The sequence below is a fragment of the Phocoena phocoena genome, chromosome 17, assembly GCF_963924675.1.
Source record: "Phocoena phocoena chromosome 17, mPhoPho1.1, whole genome shotgun sequence".
NCBI lineage: Eukaryota > Metazoa > Chordata > Mammalia > Artiodactyla > Phocoenidae > Phocoena > Phocoena phocoena.
Window position 1 is genome coordinate 40,672,073 of NC_089235.1, and position 23,018 is coordinate 40,695,090.

Genomic DNA, 23,018 nt, shown 5'->3' on the forward strand with positions numbered 1-23,018 from the left:
TGCTGTGCTGTAAATACTGTCATCATGGCTGCTTTCAGATTACCAGCTCAATTTAGGTGAATTACCAGCTGAATTCAAGTTTCTTCATTGAATGTGGTATTGGGAAGAAATATACATAACCGGCTTTTGTGAGCTGGTCTGAGCTGAGTCCAGCACACAACTGCATATGCTGAATCTTTGGGAAATATAAATAAAAATAAATCAGTACATAGGTGCATTGTTCTGAAAGTTCAGAATACTCATGAATAATATAATACCTTACTTATGAACACAGAAAACAGGTTCTCTTCCAAGAAAAAAAAATTCTGACAGCAGACCTATTGGCAATGTTAGCTGGAGGACCGTGGAATACCATCTTCAAAGTACTGACTCAAAAAATCAACCTAAAATTCTATACTTACTTTTATAATTTTTTGAGAAGTGAGGTTAAAGTAAAGAAAAATTTCAAGCAATGGTGTGAGAATTTACCAAGTACTTATTCTTACTGAAAGAACTAATTAAGGGGTGTATTTAAGGAAAAGAACCAAACTCAGAACGGAAGGTCTGGATGCCAGAGCAATGATAAACAAAGAAACTCATAATCATGGGTAAATATAAATAAGCATCTTCTTACTTTATTATCTATAAAGTACATAACCTGTTAAAATAATAATAAAAATGACTAATTTGGAAGGAGATTTAACAACAAAGATAGAATTTAAATATTATACTACAATTAAATGAAAGATGAGGAGATCATTGGAAAGGATTGTAATGATTGGTTGGAGTGCAGTCTAACAGAAAGCAGGAAAAGAGAAATAGGGGAAAACACCGATTTAAAATAGAAAAGGAAAGTAAATATAAAACAAAATAAGATAGTAGAAATAAATTCAAATCTATCAGTTATCCTAATAACTGAAAACACTTCGAATTCACCAGAGATTCTCATATTGGATTTAAAATATCCAGCTATATGTATGTAGCTTACAGAAAAATACAAATATATAACACAGATTTGACGGCAAAGGGATAGGGAAAGATATACTAATATCTAATACTAAACATTAAAAACACAACATACACTCTCACAAACACAAAGCAACATTATAGTAGTAATATTGCTGTCAGACCAAATAAATATCAAGACACAAAGCATTATTATGAAAAAAGAGGTCCTTATACAATGGTAAAGGTATAAGGAAAAATTCACTAGGAAAATATAATAATACTGAACCTGTATCCCCTTAATAACTCTGTGTTGCATAAAGCAAATTGAATGAACTGTATTTACCATTAATAGCATGGATAAAATTATTTTAAAGATGATTTAAAAAGAGAAAGACAATAATAGTGACATGAGATTATATATATGTAAAAAATTTTAAATGCACAAAATAACACTAAATTTTACTGTGGGTGATCAATTTATTGCCCCTTAGCTTCAAATTCACTCTTTTAGATTGTTCTGTGAAAATTGATCTGGACCCTTTAAACATTCTCCTTTGCCAGCTGGTCCTAAAGCTTTGTCAGTAGATGGTTCTGGGCAGTCATTGGAGGAGAAGAGTTTTGCTTGCTGGTTCTGGTGGTCTTTTTGGCAGATGTTCTCTGGCACTGGGCTGTTGCAGTGCTGGTAGCTTCTCCAGGGCCATATTCCTGCAATGCTGGGTAGCAGCAGCACCCAGCTACCAGCAGCTATTCCGCATACTCTCACCCTGCACACCCACCTTGAGAAGTCTTGCAGTGGACTGCTGTCAATGTTACACCTACCTGTGAATAGCTTTCTCCAGTATCCTACAGCCTGGATTTCCAGCAAGTTCCCAAATTATTTTGAAATATAAAGATTTAATTTAACATATACTAAGTTTATCAGGAGAGAAAGTGAAGTGAAATGAAAGAATTGCTGTATATATTAATATATGTACATACATACGTATATATGTATGTATATACATACACACACATTTATGGTAGACTCACTATAAGAAATATTTCTAAATGTTCTCCTAGAGTTCATATTCCCTGAAATATAGAGTAATTTTTCTTCAACATTCCAAACAAAAATCCTAAAATTTACCTGATTTGACGTATTTAGTATCCATGCCCAGACCTGAATCAACACCTGGGGCCAGGGCAGTGGAATTTGCAAGATTGGTCTAAACCAATCAGAACTAACCCTTGGCATTGGGCACCAAAGCACAGGAGTCATGTGGAGGAAGGGTGGATGTCTAAATGAAAACTTGTTCTTCTTAGGAAGGGGGAAGGGAAGTGGATATCAGATGGACAAACTAGGTATATCCACAACATGGTGTATATTTCTTAATCTGCAGACTCAAGGTTTTCTTCATTTGGGGGGAAATTTTTCTTCTCATAATCTTTGAGTGATTTTCTCTTCCATATTTTGGATTCTATACCTAAGGGACACCAAAAACTTGTCTTTATTCTGGGTTATCTTTGTCATTTTTATATATTTTACTGTTATTGTTTTAATCTCTGCCCTTTTCCTCTGCATTTCCTGGGATTACCCAAAGCTTTTTATTTTTTGGCTAGTAATTTGATATTCAGCTGAATTGGTCTTCAATTTATTTTCTTAACCTTGCAGTCTCCCTTTCTTCTTGTTCACCTGGTCTTATTGAATTATCACACCTATGAAAGTATTATATAGATTAAAGTGCTCATGAGGAACTCTCTTCTCTTCCATGATTATATTTTTGTGCAAGCTAGGCTCTTCACCTATCTTGCCTGTTGTGTTGCTTCCTTTCATTTCTTTCCTCTTTGTAATATGTTTTCATGGTTACCACACCATGTTTTCATCTTGATCATGTTCAACACAGGGAGTTCAGTTCAGATTTTTTTACACTGATATATTATAGATGAATTATTTTGACTCATTCTTTTTTCCTCACTCTATTCATTGTATCTAGTTGTAGGTGTATCCTTTTTCATTGAGGAAATACCTTTGGTCTTTGGAATATTTCCCCCAATCTAGTATAGAGTCCTAGAGTCTTCATTCCCACCAAAGAGAGCCAGCCTTGTTTATTTACCCAGGTTTTTTTTTTTTTTTTTTTTTTTTGCGGTGCTCGAGCCTCTCACTATTGTGGCCTCTCCCGTTGCGGAGCACAGGCTCCGGACGCGCAGGCTCAGCGGCCATGGCTCACGGGCCCAGCTTCTCCATGGCATGTGGGATCTTCCCGGACCGGGGCACGAACCCATGTCCCCTGCATCGACAAGCGGACTCTCAACCACTGCGCCACCAGGGAAGCCCCAGCCTTGTTTATTTACTTCTTACCATTATCTCCCCAATAAGCACTTTTCCTCCTCACAACAGGAGTATAAGTAGAAATTCCTTTCCTTCTCACATTAGCAGTATCAGTAGAAATTTTCAAGATTTTATTAAATCACCAGTACTGTCTCTGGGAGACTTGGGCACATTTTGTGTCAGAATATTGTTTCTTCAGCTTTTAGTTTTTGATAATTATAGCTGTAGGTTTTCCCCCTTTGTTTACTTGGTTGGTGTTGATGTTTACCTTACACACTGGCCCTCATTTTTGTTCATTTTTGTTAAGAGTTATAACAGAGAATCATGTGATCAGCTTTAGTTCTCTCATTTTTCTTTTTTTTGTGGTATGTGGGCCTCTCACTGTTGTGGCCTCTCCTGTTGTGGAGCACAGGCTCCTGATGTGCAGGCTCAGTGGCCATGGCTCACGGGCCCAGCCGCTCCGCGGCATGTGGGATCTTCCCAGGCCGGGGCGTGAACCCGTGTCCCCTGCATCGGCAGGCGGACTCTCAACCACTGCGCCACCAGGGAAGCCCAGTTCCCTCGTTTTTAATCAGAAATCCATTGAAGGGTTTTAATCAGGGGAGAGTCATGTTTTAAATCATGATGGCAGGCATATGGAGATTATTAGAAATGTTCATGAAATGAATGAATGAATGAACAGTAGAGGTACATAAATGAAAATGTGGGTAGAGTGAGAAGACATAATGGGTGGGATGGGGGAAGAAATTGGTAACTTGACTTTGGAACTCTTTCCAGCTAGATGACATTCATTTAATCTGATCTCTGCCTTTGGGTAGATAGTAATGATTTGCAGAAATATTAACCCACAGAGCCAGTTGTTAGAGAAGCGAAACAACTAGTAACATAAATGGAAGCTCATGGACCTAGTCACACTTTCATTTTGTTAGTTGTATGATAGGCCAAGTTCTGGCTTTGAGCAGGGCCCTTGGTTATGCCTTGCCTCCTCTCTCCCCACCCCTCATCCTCTCCTGTCCAACTGTCAGCATGTGGACCTTGATTGACAGATCCACTCTGCACAGAAAAGAACCTTAGGTTCTAATAAATTGCTTCCATAAATTTGGTGCTATGAATCTGACAAGCCATAAAGAAATTAATTGGCTAGAAGTAGGCTTCCTTGAGTTGGAAAATCTGGCTCCCTCTCATCCTCCTGGATATTATTTGAATTTACTTGATGTCCAGCAGGTTGTAAAAATGCAGCCTTCCAAGTAGGTAATGAATTGATCAGAACTCTTTTCCTTGAAAGTGCCAGAAATCCAATTTGAACTAGCATAAACAAAGTAAAACATAAAAGAGAGACGCCCTAGTTTATGCACTGAAATGATGGGCTGAGCAGAGGAGAGACTGGCCGCTACAGGATTTGATCTATCAGGAAAACCAGGGTTCCGTCATCATCTCTCATTTCTGCTTCACTCTGCTTTTAGCCTTGTTCTCTCCAGCTGACGGACTTCATGAGACTCCAGGAATCCAAGATCCTGTATTCTTACAGTCTAGTGACCTTAGAGGAAGGGAAGCCCTTTCCCTCCAGATCTCGTGAGAAATCTGGAGGAAGATTCTGATTGGCTCGTATTGGTCATGTGTCCGCCTGTGGTGTGGGATTGAGGGATAGTAAATTGGCAGCTCCCACCAGAAATAGATGTTCTCTAAGAAAGCAAGGGAGGAGGTGATAGTCTGAGCACATAAAATAACACATTTTCTTTGAGGGGAGGAATAAAACCCTCCGTATGCTTTACAGGAACTAAATTCACCCCTGCCAAGCTGTCGAGGGATATGACCCTTCAATCATGTCCAAATATATGAGTGCCATTTGATACCTTTACATTGCTCTGTTTTGCCAAGCCCAGAAAATGGCACTTGTTGATTTTGTAACATCAAATAAAAATGAACCCCAGGATGTTTCCAGATTCAGCTTAATTCCGACCAGTTGTGACTTCCTCAGCCCAGGAGCTGGTATGGAAGTAGGTATTAGGCATCTGTTGCTTTGTGTTATGGCTAATGCATGAGAGAGATGCTTTTCTAGAACCAAAGAGCCCTAGCTACGCCACTGAGAATGAAGAAAGATTGTAGGGGACCAACTGGTTTTCGTTTGGACAATGATTAAGAGAAGGCTCCCTTGCTCTAATGCTTTTAAAATCAGCTCCCCTCCAAAGCACTTGGGTTACATATATGCCATCTTGTAGAAAGACTCAGCATTTGAGATTCAAGCCAAATGCTTTTTAGCCCACTTAAAAAACACACTGCTGCCTTGGGCCCTGCCGGCTGCAGGGGCTGACTGGGCCGGAAGCCAGCTTTGAGGCTGACCATCATAGCTCTTGCCACTTAGTACAAAGGGAAGATTGGTGACATGGTTTATATTAGTAGCAATGCTAACCGTTTACTGGATACCTTACACATGGCCCAGGCACTTTTTTTAAAAGCCAACTTTCTCTCATTATTAAATAGTAAAATATGACTTTTTTTTTTTTTTTTTTTTTTTTGCGGTACGTGGGCCTCTCACTGTTGTGGCGTCTCCTGTTGCGGAGCACAGTCTCCAGACGCGCAGGCTCAGTGGCCATGGCTCACGGGCCCAGCCGCTCCGTGGCACGTGGGATCTTCCTGGACCGGGGCACGAACCCGTGTCCCCTGCATCGGCAGGCGGACTCTCAACCACTGCGCCACCAGGGAAGCCCTAGCATTTTGCTTTTGAGTAACCTGAGAGTTATGATATCTAGGCAACTTAAAATGTCTTTGATAAGTTTCATTCATTCTAAGTGTAGTGATTGCAGCCTGTTATACTACCATACTGTATGGCTTTATTTTCTAATATTAAACAACTCTACCATTATGGACCAGCTGAAACTACGCTTGAAGTTACTTTTCTTAGATTTGGCCTCATCTGATCGTACCTTATAAAAGTTTATTGAAGAAGACTGAAGCATATCCTACTGGCCCAGAACTGAAGAGAAATGAGTTTTTTAGGCCTGTAGGCTAGTAATACTCAAGAAATGCTTCTTGCATAATGAATGCTAACGTGTCACAGGCAATTACCATAGATGCTGATCAATGACAGTAATACTAAATGATGCCTCACCTTTTAACAACTGTGGTGAATACTTTAGAAGTATGTATTCTATTAATCTGAAAATTTATCACTAAAACATTTCAAAAATTCAAATAATGCACCGAATTTTGCCCTGATTCAATTTGAGTAATTTCATTAAAATAATGATTCACAAGATTTATATGCAATTAATTTTGGATTTATTGTGATGCTTGTTCTTTTGGTTTATTGAGATATAATTTACATATAGTAAAATTCACCCTTCTTTGGTGTACAGTTCAGTGAATTTTCACAAACTTACATAGTCATGTAATTGCCTCTACAATTAAGAGAGAACATCTCCATCATCCCAAAAGTTTCCTTCAACTCCCTTTGTAGATAAGTCCTTCTCCCCACTCCAGTCCCTACACACCACTGATATGATTTCTGTCCTTCTAGTTTTGCGTTTTATAGAATGTCATATTAAAGAAATGATTTGTATTATTTAACTTATTTTGAGTTTGTCTTCTTTTACTTATCATTATGCTTTCCTTGCTCCAGCAGTATTTGGTAATTATCTTGTTTTTAAAGCCCATCTAATAAGTATGTAGTGGTATCTCATTGTGGTTTTGGTATTAATTTCCCTAATAACGAATGATATTAAGCATTTTTTCGTGTATTTGCTCCACATATCTTCTTTGGTAAAGTATCTTGTTCAAATCTTTTCCTTGATAAATGGAATATTTATAAATGGAATGGAATATTTATAAATGGAATATTTCCTGCCATATCAATAAACAAAGGATGTCATAGTCACCAATGATTGCAGCCCTCCAACGTGAGCTGGTGAGTCCTGAGGAAACTCAGGGCTGAAAAGAATAGCAGCCATCAGACTGCAGCCACTCCCTGCGGCGAGCCCTGTGGAAACTCAGGGTGTGAAAATACAGGCCCCAGATAGCTAAGGTGCCTATCAAAGGAATGATTTCAGTGATCCCAGACTCTTGCATCTTCCCAGACACAGAAAAGCACTAAATCCCTTAACTTGAGATATCTGGTTTTCTTTATTTAACAATAATCTTTTTTTTTTTTTTGACAACTGATTATCAGTTTATTAAAAATGTTGATTTAAGCATCTGCAGTGGTGACTTCAACCTCGGCTCCTGGCTCAATACTGATGGACGTGATCTGCTTGACAATCTCAGAGGACTGTGCAGGTCAGTAAGTCGCTTGTGGATCCTCATCTGGAAACGATCCCAAGTCAACCTTCAACACAAGGAGTTTTCCTTGTAGTTATTCTCAGAGTCTTGGTAGGCATCCGAACCCGTCCTTTCACCTTGAGATTCTTTTCCTTTGCGCCTCTGATGAGGTCAGCACATACCTTCTCCAAAGACTTCACGTTCCGGCTGATGAGGGTGATTCGAATCCGGTGAATCGCCACCTCGGGCTCCACGGGAGTCTTCGGTATCTGTGAAAGCCATGGCTGCGGCACGGCTTCCTGACCGACTTGTTCCTCAGCGAGGGCGAACAGCGGTGAGTCAGGAGCATGAGTGGTGGCCTGAGGCTCCGCTGCAGCGGCGACCGCGTCTTCCTCCAAGAGCTAACAATAATCTTTTGACTTCCGACTACCTGCTCTTTGCTGCAAAACTCCTCTGTATCCTGGCTCCTCCCCTCGTCTCCTCGGAGCAGTTTCTCAGTTATCTGAAACGCTGTCTCCCAGGCTGCAGTCCTCACTTTGCTCCAAATAAAACTTAACTCGCAACTCTCATGTTGTGCATTTTCTTTGAGTCAACATCCTGTTACTTTCTTTTTATTTATTTATTAAGAATATTTTTTGAGTTTAAAATTTTTTTCCAGCTTTATTGAGAAGTTTAAGGTGTACAACATAAATAAATAATTGATATAAGTTTAAGGTATACAGCATAATGATTTGATATACGTATGTATTGCAAAATGATAACCATAATAAGTTTAATTAACATTCATCATCTCACACAGTTTCAAAATTCTTTTTCCTATGATGAGAACTTTCAAGATCTACTCACTTAGCAACTTTCAAATGTACCATACAGTACCGTTAGCGATAGTTATCACACTGTACATAACCTTATAACTGGAAGTTTGTACCTTTTGATCGCTTTCGCTCAGTTCTCCCACTCCCCACTCCTTGCCTCTGTTTTCTTTATTTCTGTGAAAAATGATATTGGAGTCTTGTTAGGGCTTGCATTGAATCTATAGGTGGCTTCAGGTTCTATGAACATTTTAACAATATCAATTGTATCAATACATGAATATAGGATATCTTTTGATTTACTTGTGTCTTCAATTTCTTTCATTAACATCTTATAGTTATTAATGTAGAGATTTTTCACCTCCCTAGTTAAATTTATTCCTCAGTATTTTATTGTTTTTGATGCTATTGGATTTTTTAAAATTTCTTTTTAGATAATTCATTGTTAATGTATAGAAACACAGCTGATTCTTGTATGTTGATTTTGCATCTTGCAACTTTACTAAATTCACTTATTAGTTTTAACAGTTTTCTTTTTGTAACATCTTTAGGATTTTCTACATGTAAAATCATGTCATCTGAAAATAGAGATAATTTTGCTTACTTCCAGTTCTGATGCTCTTTATTTTATTTTAGTTTTTACCTGATTTTTCTGGCTACGACTTCCAGTACTTGTTGAATAGGAGTGGTGAGAGTGGGTAACCTTGTCTTCTTCCCAATCTTAGAGGAAAAGGTTTCAACCTTCACCAACTCTATGTTAGTTGTGGACATGTCATATATGGCCTTTATTATGTCAAGGCATGTTTCTTCTATATCAATTTGTTGAGAGATTTTTTTTTAATCATGAGTAGATGTTGAATTTTGTCAAATGTTTTTTCTGCAACTATTGAGCTGACCTTATGATTTTTATCTTTCATTTGATTAATGTGATTTATTACACTTATTGATTTGTGTATCTTTTTTCTTTTTTTTTTTTCAACTTTTTAAAACTTTTTATTTGGAGATAATAATAAATTCACAGGAAGTTGTAAAAATAATACAGAGTGGTCCCACATATCCTTCACCCATTTTCCCCCAATGGTTACCAGATGCTTTTAGAGCAAAAAATAGAAAAAATTAGAATATGAGATGTTTTTAATTCTTGCATTTGTACTTTTTTAAGTGGTTTATTTTTCAACTTTTCTGTCTTGTTTCTAATTTTAAAGACTATGAGATATATCCCCTCTTTTTTTGGATTTCCTTCCCATTTAGGTCACCACAAACCATTGAGTAGAGTTCCTTGAGCTATATACAGTAGGTTCTCATTAGTTACCTATTTTATTCATAGTAGCAATAGTGTATATATGTCAATCCCAATCTCCCAATTCATCCCACCACCCCCCACTTCCTCCCTTGGTGTTCATACGTTTGTCCTCTACGTCTGTGTCTCTATTTCTGCTTTGCAAATAAGATCATCTATACCATTTTTCTAGATTCCACATATAAACGTTAGTATATGATATTTGTTTTTCTCTTTCCGACTTACTTCACTCTTTATGATAGTCTCTGGCTCCATCCACGTCTCTACAAATGACCCAATTTCATTCCTTTTTATGGCTGAATAATATTCCATTGCATATATATACCACATCTTCTTTATCCATTCCTCTGTCCATGGACATTATATGTATACATATAGCTGATTCACTTTGCTGTACAGCAGAAATTAACACAACATTGTAAAGCAACTATACTCCAACAAAAATTAATTTTTAAAAAAGTTAGAAAAATAAATAAATATAAAGAACTTACAGAAATAAAAGGCATTGAAGTTAAAAAAACAAGCAAAACAAAATACAGACTGTGAGAGATTCCAAGCATGCCATTTCAAGCTACCGTGTCCCTAAAATAGCACATGCAGATATAAATAACCTTTATTCTCAGTAAATGGAAAATATGACTTAATATGTTTCTACAGAATTTTGAATAGATGAATTCAACATATAGGTGTGAGGCTTGTTTTTTAGCCTAATTTGCATAATTATTCTCATGTTTTTTGTTTCTCATTTAGTTGATGTAGTTTAGCATTAGTACTATTTAGGTTTTCTGTCATTAGCCATTCATTATGGGCATTAATTAAACAATGCACATATCACTAAGAATACATATTTTTAGCTCTATAATGGTGAAACTATCATGAAAGCTAAAGGTTTGATGTTGTGATAAGCAAATTGAAGCCAGGTATTTAGAAGGTCTGCAATAAAAAGAATCTTAGCATTTAAATGACTTTAAAAGCACTGAAATACAGGAATCAGCAAATCAATATTATACTATCCATCTCGAAAAGAAATGAAAGAAGGTGTGTGGAGAAACAGCACTCTCATTTGTCTGGAAAAACCTCAGTGAAGGTCAATTCAGCAATACAAACAAAAATTACAAACGAACATAACTCTTTTGTCCAGCAGTTCAACTTCTAGGACATATATATGCATACACTTGCACATGTATGAAATGACATATATGATTACTTATCGCAGCATAATTTGTAATAGTAAATATGTGGAAACCAGCTAAGTGTCCACCAATGAGGGGTAAATTATGGCATATCCATCATTAAAAAAAAAAAAGTTGAGAAAGCTTTTTATGCATTTGTATGGAAAGATATCTGAAATAGATTACTAAGTGAAAGACAAGCAAGGTGAACAGGTATATACTGTAATACTAATTAAATAAAAGTAAGAGACATAATATACACCCACATATATTATTTATTTTGTATTTAAACCTATTAACCTTTTAGTGAAGTATAACATATATATATACACAGAAAAGTGCACATTGTGTAACGTCAAAGAATTTTCATAACTGAACATACCCATGTAATTGGCACCAAGAGTCTAGGTCCAAGATCAAGAAACAGAACATTTCTATCACCCCAGAGGCCTCATCCTGTCCCTTCTAGTCACTATGACCACTCTACAAGAGTAGACATTATCCTGATTTCTAAAAGCATAGGCTAGTTTTGCTTACTTTTGTACTTAATAGGAATTGACTCATAAAATGTATACTCTTCTGTGTCTAGCTTTTTCATCCAGTATTGTATTTGTGCGATTCATCATATTGTACACTGCTCAATATCATTGCTGTTTAGTATTCCATTGTGTAAATGGGCCACAAATCATTTACTCATTCTACTATGTATGGATATTTGGGTAATTTCCAGTTTGAAGCTATTATAAATAGCACTACTATGAACTTTCTAGTATATGCATATGCATGTCCATATACCTAGGCAAGGAATTGCTGAGGATCTGCATATCTACAATTTTAATAGTACTGCCATACAGTTTGCAAAATTGATTGTACCAATTGACACTCCCACCAGCAATGTACAAGAGCTCCAATTGTTACAAAACCTCACCCACACTTGCTATATTCTGTCCTTTTAATTTTAGTTATTCTTGTATTTGTGTAGTGATATTGCACTGTGGTTTTAACTTGTAGTTCTCTAATGACTGATGAGGTCGAGCACCTTTTCACATTCATGTACTATTTGCTATTTACATATACCCTTGTGTGAAGTATCTAGGTCTTTTGTGTAATTTTCTATTGAATTATCTGTCTGTTACACTTTTAAATTTTGAACCATGTGAATACTAATTTTTAAAAATTTTAAAGTAATGTAATTAAAAATATAAATAAATTTTAGAGTGCTCTATTGATTTGTGTATCTTGAACCATTCCTGCATCTCAAGGGTCAATCTCTCTTAATCATGGTATATGATCTTTTTAATGTGCTATTGAATTTGGTTAACTGGTATTTTGTTGAGAATTTTTGCATCTATATTCATCAGGGATATTGACTGTCATTTTCTTTTCTTGTAGTATTCTTGTCTGGTTTTGGTATCAGGGTGATGGTGGCTTCATAGGATGACTTTGGGAATGTTGCCTCCTCTTCAATTTTTTGGCAGAGTCTGAGAAGAATTGACATTAATTCTTCTGTAAATGTTTGGTAGAATTCACCAGTGAAACCATCTTGTCCTGGGCTTTTTCTTTTCTGAGGTTTCTTTTTTGGTTTTTTTTTTTGCGTTACGCGGGCCTCTCACTGTTGTGGCCTCTCCCATTGCGGAGCACAGGCTCCGGACGCGCAGGCTCAGTGGCCATGGCTCACGGGCCTAGCCGCTCCACGGCATGTGGGATCCTCCCGGACCGGGGCACGAACCCGTGTCCCCTGCATCGGCAGGCGGACTCTCAACCACTGCACCACCAGGGAAGCCCCTGTGAGGTTTTTGATTGCTGTTTCACTCTCCTTACTCATTATTGGTCTGTTTGAATTTTCTATTCCTTTATGATTCAGTCTTGGCATATTGTACGTTTCCAGGAATTTAGCCATTTCTTCTAGGTTGTCCAGTTTGTTGGCATATAGTTTTTCATAGTAGTCTCTCATGATCCTTTGTATTTCTGTGGTATCCGTTATAATTTTATCTTTCACATATTATTTTATTTATTTGGGTCCTCTCTCTTTTTCTCTTGCTTAGTCTAGCTAAAGGTTTGTTTATTTTTTTTATCTTTCCAAAAAGCCAACTCTTGGTTTTATTTTTCTTTTCAATTGTTCTCACATTCTCTATCTTTTTATTTCTGCTCTAATCTTTATTATTTCCTTCCTTCTGCTAACTTTGGGCTTAGTTGGTCCTTCTATTTCTAGTACCTTGAGGTGTAAAGTTAGCTTGTTTATTTGAGAACTCTCTTTTTTCTTAATGTATGTGTTTATCACTATAAATGTTCTTATTTCTGCTTTTGCTTCATCCAGTAAGTTTTGGTATATTGTGTTTCCATTTTTTTAAGTCTCAAGATGCTTTAAAATTTTTCCTTTTAATTTCTTCTTTGAGCTATTGGCTGTTCAAGAGTGTGTTAATTTCCATATTTTGTGATTTTTCCAGTTTTCCTCCTGTTATTGATTTCTAGTTTCATATTACTGTGGTCAGAAAAGATACTTGGTATGATTTCAGTCTTCTTAAATTTGCTAAGATTTGATTGTGGCCTACCATGATCTATTCTAGAAAATATTCCACGTATGCTTGAGAAGAATGTGTAATTTGCTGTTTGTAAGATGGAATGTTCTGGATAGGTCCATTTGGTCTATAGCATTGCTCAAATCTAATGTTTCCTTATTGATTCTCCATCAGGATAATATATCCATTGTCAAGAGTGGGGTATTAAGGCCCCCAACTATTATTGTATTGCTGTTTATGGCTTATTTTAGGTCTGTTTAATATTTGCTTTATATATTTAGGTGCTCCAATGTTGAGTGTTTAAATATTTAAAATTGTCATATATTCTTAATAAATTGGCCCCTTTTTCATTATATAATGATCTTCTTTGTCTCTTTTCACCATTTTTAGCTTAAAGTCTATTTTGTCTAATGTGAATATAGCTACCCCCACTTGCTTTTGGTTACCGTTTGCTTGAAATATTGCAATCCCTTCACTCTCACTGTGTGTGTTTTAAAGCTAAAGAGTATCTTTAGTAGGAAGCATATTGTTGGTTTTTTAAAAACTTTATTCATCCATTCTGTGTCTTTTGATGGCATAATTTAGTCCATTTACATTTAAAGTAACAATTGATAGCTAAGGATTTACTATTGTCATTTTGTTAATTATTTTCTGAATGTTTTGTAGATTCTTTGTTCCTTGCTTCCTATTTGCTCTCTTTTTTTGTGATTTGGTGATTCCTTGGAGCAGTATGCTTTAACACCTTTATCATAATCTTTTGTGTAACTACTATAGGTTTTTCCTTTGTGGTGCTATGAGGCTCACATAAAATATATAACATCCTATTTTAAGCTGATAACAACTTAACTTTAATAGCATTTCTAAACTTTACACTTTTATTTCCCCAACCTACTCATATTTTAGGTTATTATAGTTACAGTTTACACATTTTTATTTTGCATATCCAATGAAAAATTATTGCAGTTATGGTTATTTTTACCACATTTGTTTTTCTAACTCTTCAACTAGAGTTGCAAGTGAATTATGCACCACCATCACATTATTAGAGAATCTGACTTTGAGTATATATTTACTATTACCAGTGAGTTTTACACCTGCATTCATATGTTTTTATGTTAATTAGTATCCTTTTATGTCTGCCTGAAGAACTCCTTTTAGCATTTCTTGTGAGACAGGTCTAGTGGTGATAAACTCCCTCAGCTTTTGTCTGTTTGGAAAAGTCTTTATCTCTCCTTAATTTCTGAAGGATAGCTTTGCCAGGTATTGTATTCTTGGTTGACAGTTTTTTATTTCAATATTTTGAATATATCCTTTCATTCTCTCCTGACCTGAAAATTTTCTGTTGAGAAATCCACACATAATCTTATTGGGGCTGGGGGCAGGGGTGGTGTGTGGAATTTCCCTTGTATGTGACATGTCACTTTTCTCTTATACTTTCATATTTCTGTCTTTGTCTTTGACCTTTGACAATTTAATGTGTCTTCCTGTAGCCATTTTCAAGTTCAACCTATTTGGGGTTCTCTGGGCCTCATGAATCTGGATGTCTATTACTCTCCCCAGGTTTGGAAAGTTTTCAGCCATTATTGATTTAAATATCTTTTTTGGTCCCTTTCTCTTACTCTTGTCCTTCTGGGATTCCCAAAATATGTATATTATTTTCCTGATAGTGTTCCACAAGTTTCATAGGCTTGCATCACTCTTTTTCATTCTTTTTTCTCCTCTGACTGGATAATTTCAAATGATCTTTCTTCTAGTTCTCTGATTATTTCTTCTGCTTGGTCAATCTATTGTTGAAGCTCTATTCAAGTCTTCAAGTCAGTCATTGTATTTTTCAGCTCTTGTAGTTCACTAAACTTCTTAAGAGGTTGTTTTGAATTCTTTATCAGACAGTTTATAGAGCTTCATTTCTTTAGGGTCTGTTATTGGTGCTTTATTAGTTTCTTTTGGCGGTGTCATGTTTACCTGATTCGCTGTCATCCTTGATTCCTTGCATGGGTATCTGGACATTTGGATAAGTGCACCCCTCCTCCAGACCTTACAGGTTCACTTTGGCAGAGACAATCCTTCACTAGTCGGTTCTGCTCGGGGTTCTGGACTGGTTAACTGGCAGTGTCTTTGGGCAGATGGGGCTTGCTATTTGGGGGGCGGTCTCTATTTGGTGAGGTCACTGCCCACACACTAAAGTCCAGGGAAGTGCTACTGGCTGGGAATAGCTGGATAGGACTGCTGGTTTAGATTTCTGTCTTAGCTAGGCTATATGATGGACTCCATGGTTGCACGGATTCTCTGGTTGGGCTTCCTAGTCAGGTAGGACTGGATGCTATACTTGGCAGTTGGGCAGGGCTATGAACTTGCTTTCCTGTGCAAGCAGGGCTGTAGAATATATTCCATGGATATTACTGCTCAATGGCTGGGGACCTGAATCTGACAGGGATGCCCACCAAACTTCCTGGCAAGATGGGACCACTGGCTCAGCTCTGCCAATGGGTAGGGCCATTGGCTGGGCTCTCTGCTCAAGTGACAATGTTGTTGAGGCTATAGAGGGCTATACAGCTTCCATGTGCTCTGGTTAGGATTTGTGGCCGGGTGGGACTGGAGGGTATATTTAGCCCTAGGCAGAGCTTCAAATTTGTTTCCCAGCTCGAGTGGAGCCATATAACAGATTCCATGGCTGGCATGGCTCACTGACTGGGGAACAGGATCAGGTAGAACTGTTCACTGGTCAGATAGGGCCAACAGCTAAGCTCTGCAGATGGGAAGAGCTTCTGGCTGGACTCTCTGCTTGGGTGACTCTGCAGCTGGTTATAGGGTGCAGCCTCCTGGGTACCTTGGTAAGGCTTCCTCATTGGGTGAGACTGAGGGCTATATTTGACAGTACGTAGGGCCATGAACCTAATTCGCTGCCTGGGTGGGGCAACAGAACATGCTCCAAGCCCAGCTTGGCTTGCTGGCCAGGAACCCAAATCATGCAGAACTGTGCACTGAGCTCCCTGGCCAGACAGGGCCACCAGCTGAGCTCTGCAGACAGGCAGAACCACTGGCTGGGCTCTCTGCTCAAGTGCTGCTGGGCTACATTGCTTCCCAAGTTCTCCCCCCAGGTTTCCTGGTCAGTCAGGGTGAAGTCTGCACCTAGTGATGTGTGGGGCTATGAATTAGCTTCCTTGCTTGGGTGGTGTGGCAGCATAGGCTCCAAGCCCAGATAGGCTCATTGTTTTGGATCCTGAATCAGACAGAACTGCACACCAATTTTCTTGGCCAAAATGAGGCCACTGGCTTGGCTCTGTAGATGAGCAGTTGGCTGGGATCTCTAATTGGGCACTGCTGTGAGAAGGAACTTGATCTACCAAGATCTGAACCCTGGTTGCTGTAAGCCTTGCCCTCTACTTCATCACAGTCTGATCTCCAGTGGGCAAGCCCTGCAGATTTCCCCTGTGATTCCTGTGAAGTGACACCCAAATGGGCCTCCTGGGAAAGGGCCCACAACACATGGGAAGCTGAGTGTCCATCTTGGGCTCTCCTTTTCCCACTGGAGAAACCATAGGCCTGGGGGGGTCCCCTCAGTGCAGTGCTATTCTGGCCTGGGTGAGGGGCAATGAAATCAGAGTGTAGCTGCTTCTCCTACCCTTCTCAGTCTCTGTGGTCCAAGGGGGTGCTTCAGCCTCACTTCCATGGTCTGGGATATTTACAGTGGTGTCTTGTCTATGGACAGTTGCTAGTTGGTCTTCTTATGAAGGGGACTGAAGTTGGGAATAATCTGTTGCCATGTTGATAATGTTACTCCTTTTTTAAAGAAATGGGGTAGTTTTCTTATTGAATTTTCTTATTAAGAATTCTTATTATTAGTCCTTTATCAGATATATGTTTTGCAAATATTTTCTCCTAGTTTATGTCATTTTTTTTTTCATTTCCTTAACTTTATCTTTCAAAGAGAAGATGTTTTTGTTGGTGGTAATGTTAAGTTGGTGCAGCCACTGTGGAGAATAGTATGGATGTTACTTTAAAAGCTAAAAATAGAGCTACCATATGATCCAGCAATCCCACTCCTGGGTATATATCCAGAAAAGATGAAAACTCTATTTAGAAAAGGTACATGCACCCCAATGTTCATAGCAGCACTCTTTACGATAGCCAAGACATGGAAGCAACCTAAATGTCCATTGACAGATGAATGGATAAAAAAGATGTGTGTGTATACACACACACACACACACACTCACTCATACATAAAGGAATATTATGCAGTCATAAAAAAGAATGAAATAATGCCATTTGCAGCAACATGGATGAACCTAGAGATTATCATACTAAGTGAAGTAAGTCAGACAAAGACAAATATCATATGATATCAATTATTTGTGGAATCCCCCAGAAATGATACAAATGAACTTATTTACAAAACTGAAACAGACTCACAGACATACAGACATAGAAAACAATCTTATGGTTACCAAAGGGGAAAAGGGGGTTGGGTGGGGTGGGATAAATTAGGAGTTTGGGAGTAACATATACATGCTACTATGTATAAAATAGGTAAAAAACAAGGACCTACTGTATAGAACAGGGAACTATATTCAATATCTTGTAGTAACCTGTAATGGAAAAGAATCTGAAAAAGAATATATATATGTATATGTATATATATATATATATATATATATATATATATATAATCTCCTTAGCTGTACACCTGAAGCTACACAACGTTGTAAATCAACTATAGGTCAATAAAAAAAAATTTTAAAAACACAGAGAAGATGTTTTTAATTTTGATGAAAGCCAATTTATTAGATTTTTTCTTCTTTTATGATTCATGGTTTTATTTTTATTTTTGGTTCTATGTAAGAAATCTTACATAAACCAAGGTCATAAATATTTTCCCTATGTTATCTCCTAGAAGTTGTAGTCTCATGTTTTACACTTAAGCCTATGAATTTTTAAAGTTAATTTTTCTACATGGAGCAAAGTATGGGTCAAAGTTTATTTCTTTACACTTGGATATCCAATTGTGCCAGGGCTGTTTGTTGAAGAGATACTTTGTAAATACCAGTTGTCCATATATGTATGGGTCTATAGTTGGACTCTATTTTGTTCCATTGACCTCTGTGTTCATCTTTTTTTTTTTTAAACATCTTTATTGGAGTATAATTGCTTTACAATGGTGCGTTAATTTGTGCTTTATAACAAAGTGAATCAGCTCTACATATACATATATCCCCTCCCTCTTGCGTCTCCCTCCCACCCTCCCTATCCCACCCCTCTAGGTGATCACAAAGCACGGAGCTGATCTCCCTGTGCTATGCGACTGCTTCCCACTAGCTATCTATTTTACATTTTGTAGTGTATATCTGTCCATGCCACTCTCACTTCGGCCCAGCTTACCCTTCCTCCTCCCCGTGTCCTCAAGTCCATTCTCTACATCTGCATCTTTATTCCTGTCCTGCCCCTAGGTTCTTCAGAACCTTTTTGTTTTTTTTTTTAGATTCCATATATATGTGTTAGCATACGGTATTTGTTTTTCGCTTTCTGACTTACTTCACTCTGTATGACAGTCTCTAGGTCCATCCACCTTACTACAAATAACTCAACTTTGGTTCTTTTATGGTTGAGTAATATTCCATTGTATATATGTGCCACATCTTCTTTATTATGTGTTCATCTTTTCACAAATATCACGATGTCTTGGCTATTGTACCTTTATAGTAAGTCTTGAAATTAGGTCCTACAAGTCTCCCAACTTTGTTCTTCTTTTCCAAAATTATTTTGGCTGTACTAGATCCTTTTGCTTTTCCTGACACATTTTGTTTTGGAATTAGTTTTGATTTCTAAAACATTCTGTTGGGATTTTGATTAGGATTGCTGAAATTCTTATTAGTTAGAGAAATTGTATTGCCTCTCTTAAGAGACATTTTTGCAATTATTCCCTGGTGTTTACTTCTTTTTCCCATTTATATTTACCCCTATACCCTGAAGCTAAAGTGCAGTTGACCCAGAATGACATTCAACCTACAAAAGTAGCATGAAGGTCTTACAATTGGGATTGTGGTCTCAGGATTCAGGCTGCCTTTAAATGTGGGGAAGTTAGTGCTGAATAGTAGTCCTGGAGGCAGCTAGAGGTGGGCATGTGCAGGAGGGAAACCAACTTTGTGTTGCTTCTTTGAGCCTTGAGTAGATTGGAGCTAACTTCTTTAGCTTGTGTTACACTCCTCAGAGGAACGGCATGACTGAAATGTGAGAAAGAGTACTAGTTTCTTTGATTATTTTAAAGTCTTCTCTTCTTCTTGTTTGTTGCTATTTTGGAAATCTCACTCATTCATCATTTACTCCAGTTGTCTCTTATTCTATCCCCTTTATCTTTTCCTTCCCTCACTCCAAAGTCTTCCTTAAATTTCTGATGCTCATTAAAATGATGATTCTCTAGAGATTAATAATGTAAATATATTTTGGTAGAAGTTTTGAGATAAAAAATTAAGCATAAAATTAATCAAAGTTATTGGGATGTGCTGATTATGTTTAATTGTTGGATAAAATGTTCTGACAACCTAGGAATGTTTCCCCTGGTTTGACTCCAGTGTTAATCCACAACTTCATCCCCAAATAACAGTGTCTCTGTAGTGTATCTTTTACAACTTAGTGGAATTACTGAGTTTCAGATTTTCTTTCTTCTTCATGCCTGGCAGCCATGGACCAATTAATCTGAAAATATGAACATTTGAGGAGGATATTTTTCAGTGACTAAGCAAGGCAGCAGATGGCAAAATGTTTAATGTTTATTTCAAATCCATTTCCATATTGGATTCACATCCAGGAGTGCTTAAAAACATTTTTATTTGGATAGAGACTGCTGTTCACTCTCAGACAACAATCTCTGTTGAAAAAACCATCATTTGAATTTCAACTTATTTGACAAGTATGAGGCAGACATCGCAGCTTCAACGATTATGAATGTGGCACTCTATCTTTCCTACCTCACACTGTATTTTACTTACCATGGATATATTTACAAATGTTGGTTTTTAACAGAATTCCTTAATTCATGTATTTGTTCATTCATTAATTTACAAAACTTGTATTGAGCACTTACTATATTATATGGGTATTTATCTACAGATGAAAAAACGCAATCAAATGGTCTATAATCAAGGACTCTAAAGTCTATTGGGTTTAGTAGCTTCATCAATAAGATTTAATTCCATTAAAACATTTATTTTGCTAGATAACCCTGCTTTTGTTTTGTTGGGCATACCTTTCATTCTGGAGTGTCTTGAAGATTGTTTAGGGGAGCTGGTTTGGTGACGAACTGCCAGAGACAGATGTACCTAGAAGGGTATAAAACTTATATTTGAGTCCCTCTTGCTTGCACAGACCACTTCCAGGGCTCTGAGAGGGGACCTACAAGTGTGCTTATATGGTCATAGTTTTTGTAAAACTTGCAAAGATAAGATATTTTAACTGCAATTGGTTAAGACGACTGCCTCTTTCCGTTCTGAATTTCCCTCTGTCCTTCTTCTCACACTAGATAATGGAGGGGCCATGGGCATTTTTGGGGATCCATCGAAGCGGAAGTTGAGTTAAGGTTCACTTAGTTTGGGTTTTGTAAGATATGTTTATGGTTGGTATGTCTATTCCATGAACAGTTTCTAGCTGTCCCATGTAGGAATAACATAGAAATACTGCTCACTGAAATGATTCCCCCAGTGTTTTAACTTGAAGCTGCAAGAAGAAAGTCATAGTGCCCAGCACTGCCTAACATGTTAGGTGGAGGAGGAGCAGTTTAAAGTGTGAACAGCTAGAAGCTAGGGTGGAAAATTCTTTCACACTGTAGATGTGCAAAATCGTAAACCATAAATTTAATTCTCATCAATGCTTAAACAAAATGGAAGTTTTCTTTCTTGATGAAATTATATTCCTAAATGCAGTACCTGCAATTGTAAAAACACTATACAACCTCTTCTTTTCATTAATGAGAACTACATGAAATAGAATTCATCAGAATTTCTATATTTGTAGGGCACAAGCTGAAGCTGTGCCATAGACAACATTTATGTAGCATTGTACGTGCTATGCATTCTAGCGTATTGAATAGCATCTTAGCATATTATTACCAGTAATATTATTAAGCCCAAATAAACTATATTAAGCTATCAAGTATGAAAAATAAATTTTAAACAATTATTATAGAGAAATTTAAATTTTTTCTGAATTAAAAAAGTTTTATATAGAAAAATAATATTACAATATTTTTGTCATATGAAGAGACAATCAAACTAACAGCCAAAAGATGTAGGACAAAAAGTATTGTACAGATATGCCCAGCTCTATTTTTCTTTCTCAAGATTGCTTTGGCTATTCAGGGTCTTCTGTATTTCCATACAAATTGTGAAATTGTTTGTTCTAGTTCTGTGAAAAATGCCATTGGTAGTTTGATAGAGATTGCGTTGAATCTGTAGATTGCTTTGGGTAGTAGAGTCATTTTCACAATGTTGATTCTTCCAGTCTAAGAACATGGTATATCTCTCCATCTGTTTGTATCATCTTTAATTTCTTTCATCAGTGTCATAGTTTTCTGCATACAGGTCTTTTGTCTCCTTAAGTAGGTTTATTCCTAGGTATTTTATTCTTTTTCTTGCACTGGTAAATAGGAGTGTTTCCTTAATTTCTCTTTCAGACTTTTCATCATTAGTGTATAGGAATGCAAGAGATTTCTGGGCATTAATTTAGTATCCTGCTACTTTACCAAATTCATTGATTAGCTCTAGTAGTTTTCTGGGAGTGTCTTTAGGATTCTCTATGTATAGTATCATGTCATCTGCAAACAGTGACAGCTTTACTTCTTCTTTTCTGATTTGGATTCCTTTTATTTCTTTTTCTTCTCTGATTGCTGTGGCTAAAACTTCCAAAACTATGTTGAATAATAGTGGTGAGAGTGGACAACCTTGTCTTGTTCCTGATCTTAGAGGAAATGGTTTCAGTTTTTCACATTGAGAACGACGTTGGCTGTAGGTTTGTCATATATGACCTTTATTATGTTGAGGTAAGTTCCCTCTATGCCTGCTTTCTGGAGGATCAGTTTCTTAGTTAATAAAAATATTATGTTGAATTTCTGGATTTTGTGATTTTTCCTAGCTTTGTAAATTTGTAGCTTGTTTTAATTTCTTTTCTCATTTTAAATAAATACTTACATGTCTGCCTAATTTCATATTAGTAATTTTGCATTATTTCTTTTAAAGATATCTCTCAGAATATATATGCTTCAGGCTTCCCCAAACCTGGGTCTGCTCTCTATCTGCTCCAGATTTCATTTTGTTCATCCAGTGATTCCTCAAGGAAGAGTAAATTTGGGGAACTGAATTATCCCTATGGGAGGAAATGAAGAAAGGAATTGGGGAGGCTTCAGTAAAGGGTGAAGGTAGGATAAAAATGAAGAAAAAGGGAAGTTAATGTGTTGAACACTTACATGGTTGAGTTAAGATTGGTAGTGAATTCAGAGAAGGGGAACATGGGAAGAAGAATGGAAACAGGGACAAAAGAGAAGACGAATGAGATAGCACGTCTCTTTCATTTAATAGAAATAACACAGAAATTGGAATCAAAAACAGTTTCCTTAATCTGTCCAGCTGTAGGTATGACCTTGATCAATTCCCTTATTTCCTCTGGGCTTTCTGCTCCTTCTTTGTAAAGCAGAGATAATAATACATATCCTGCGGCTTATCAGTATTAAAAACAGCT

General features: G+C 37.1%; 1 pseudogene; it reads right to left on the reverse strand.

The window, feature by feature from the left end:
• Positions 1-7,418: 7,418 nt before the first annotated feature.
• On the reverse strand, positions 7,419-7,771 carry LOC136137131 (small ribosomal subunit protein uS10-like; annotated as a pseudogene).
• Positions 7,772-23,018: the final 15,247 nt, after the last annotated feature.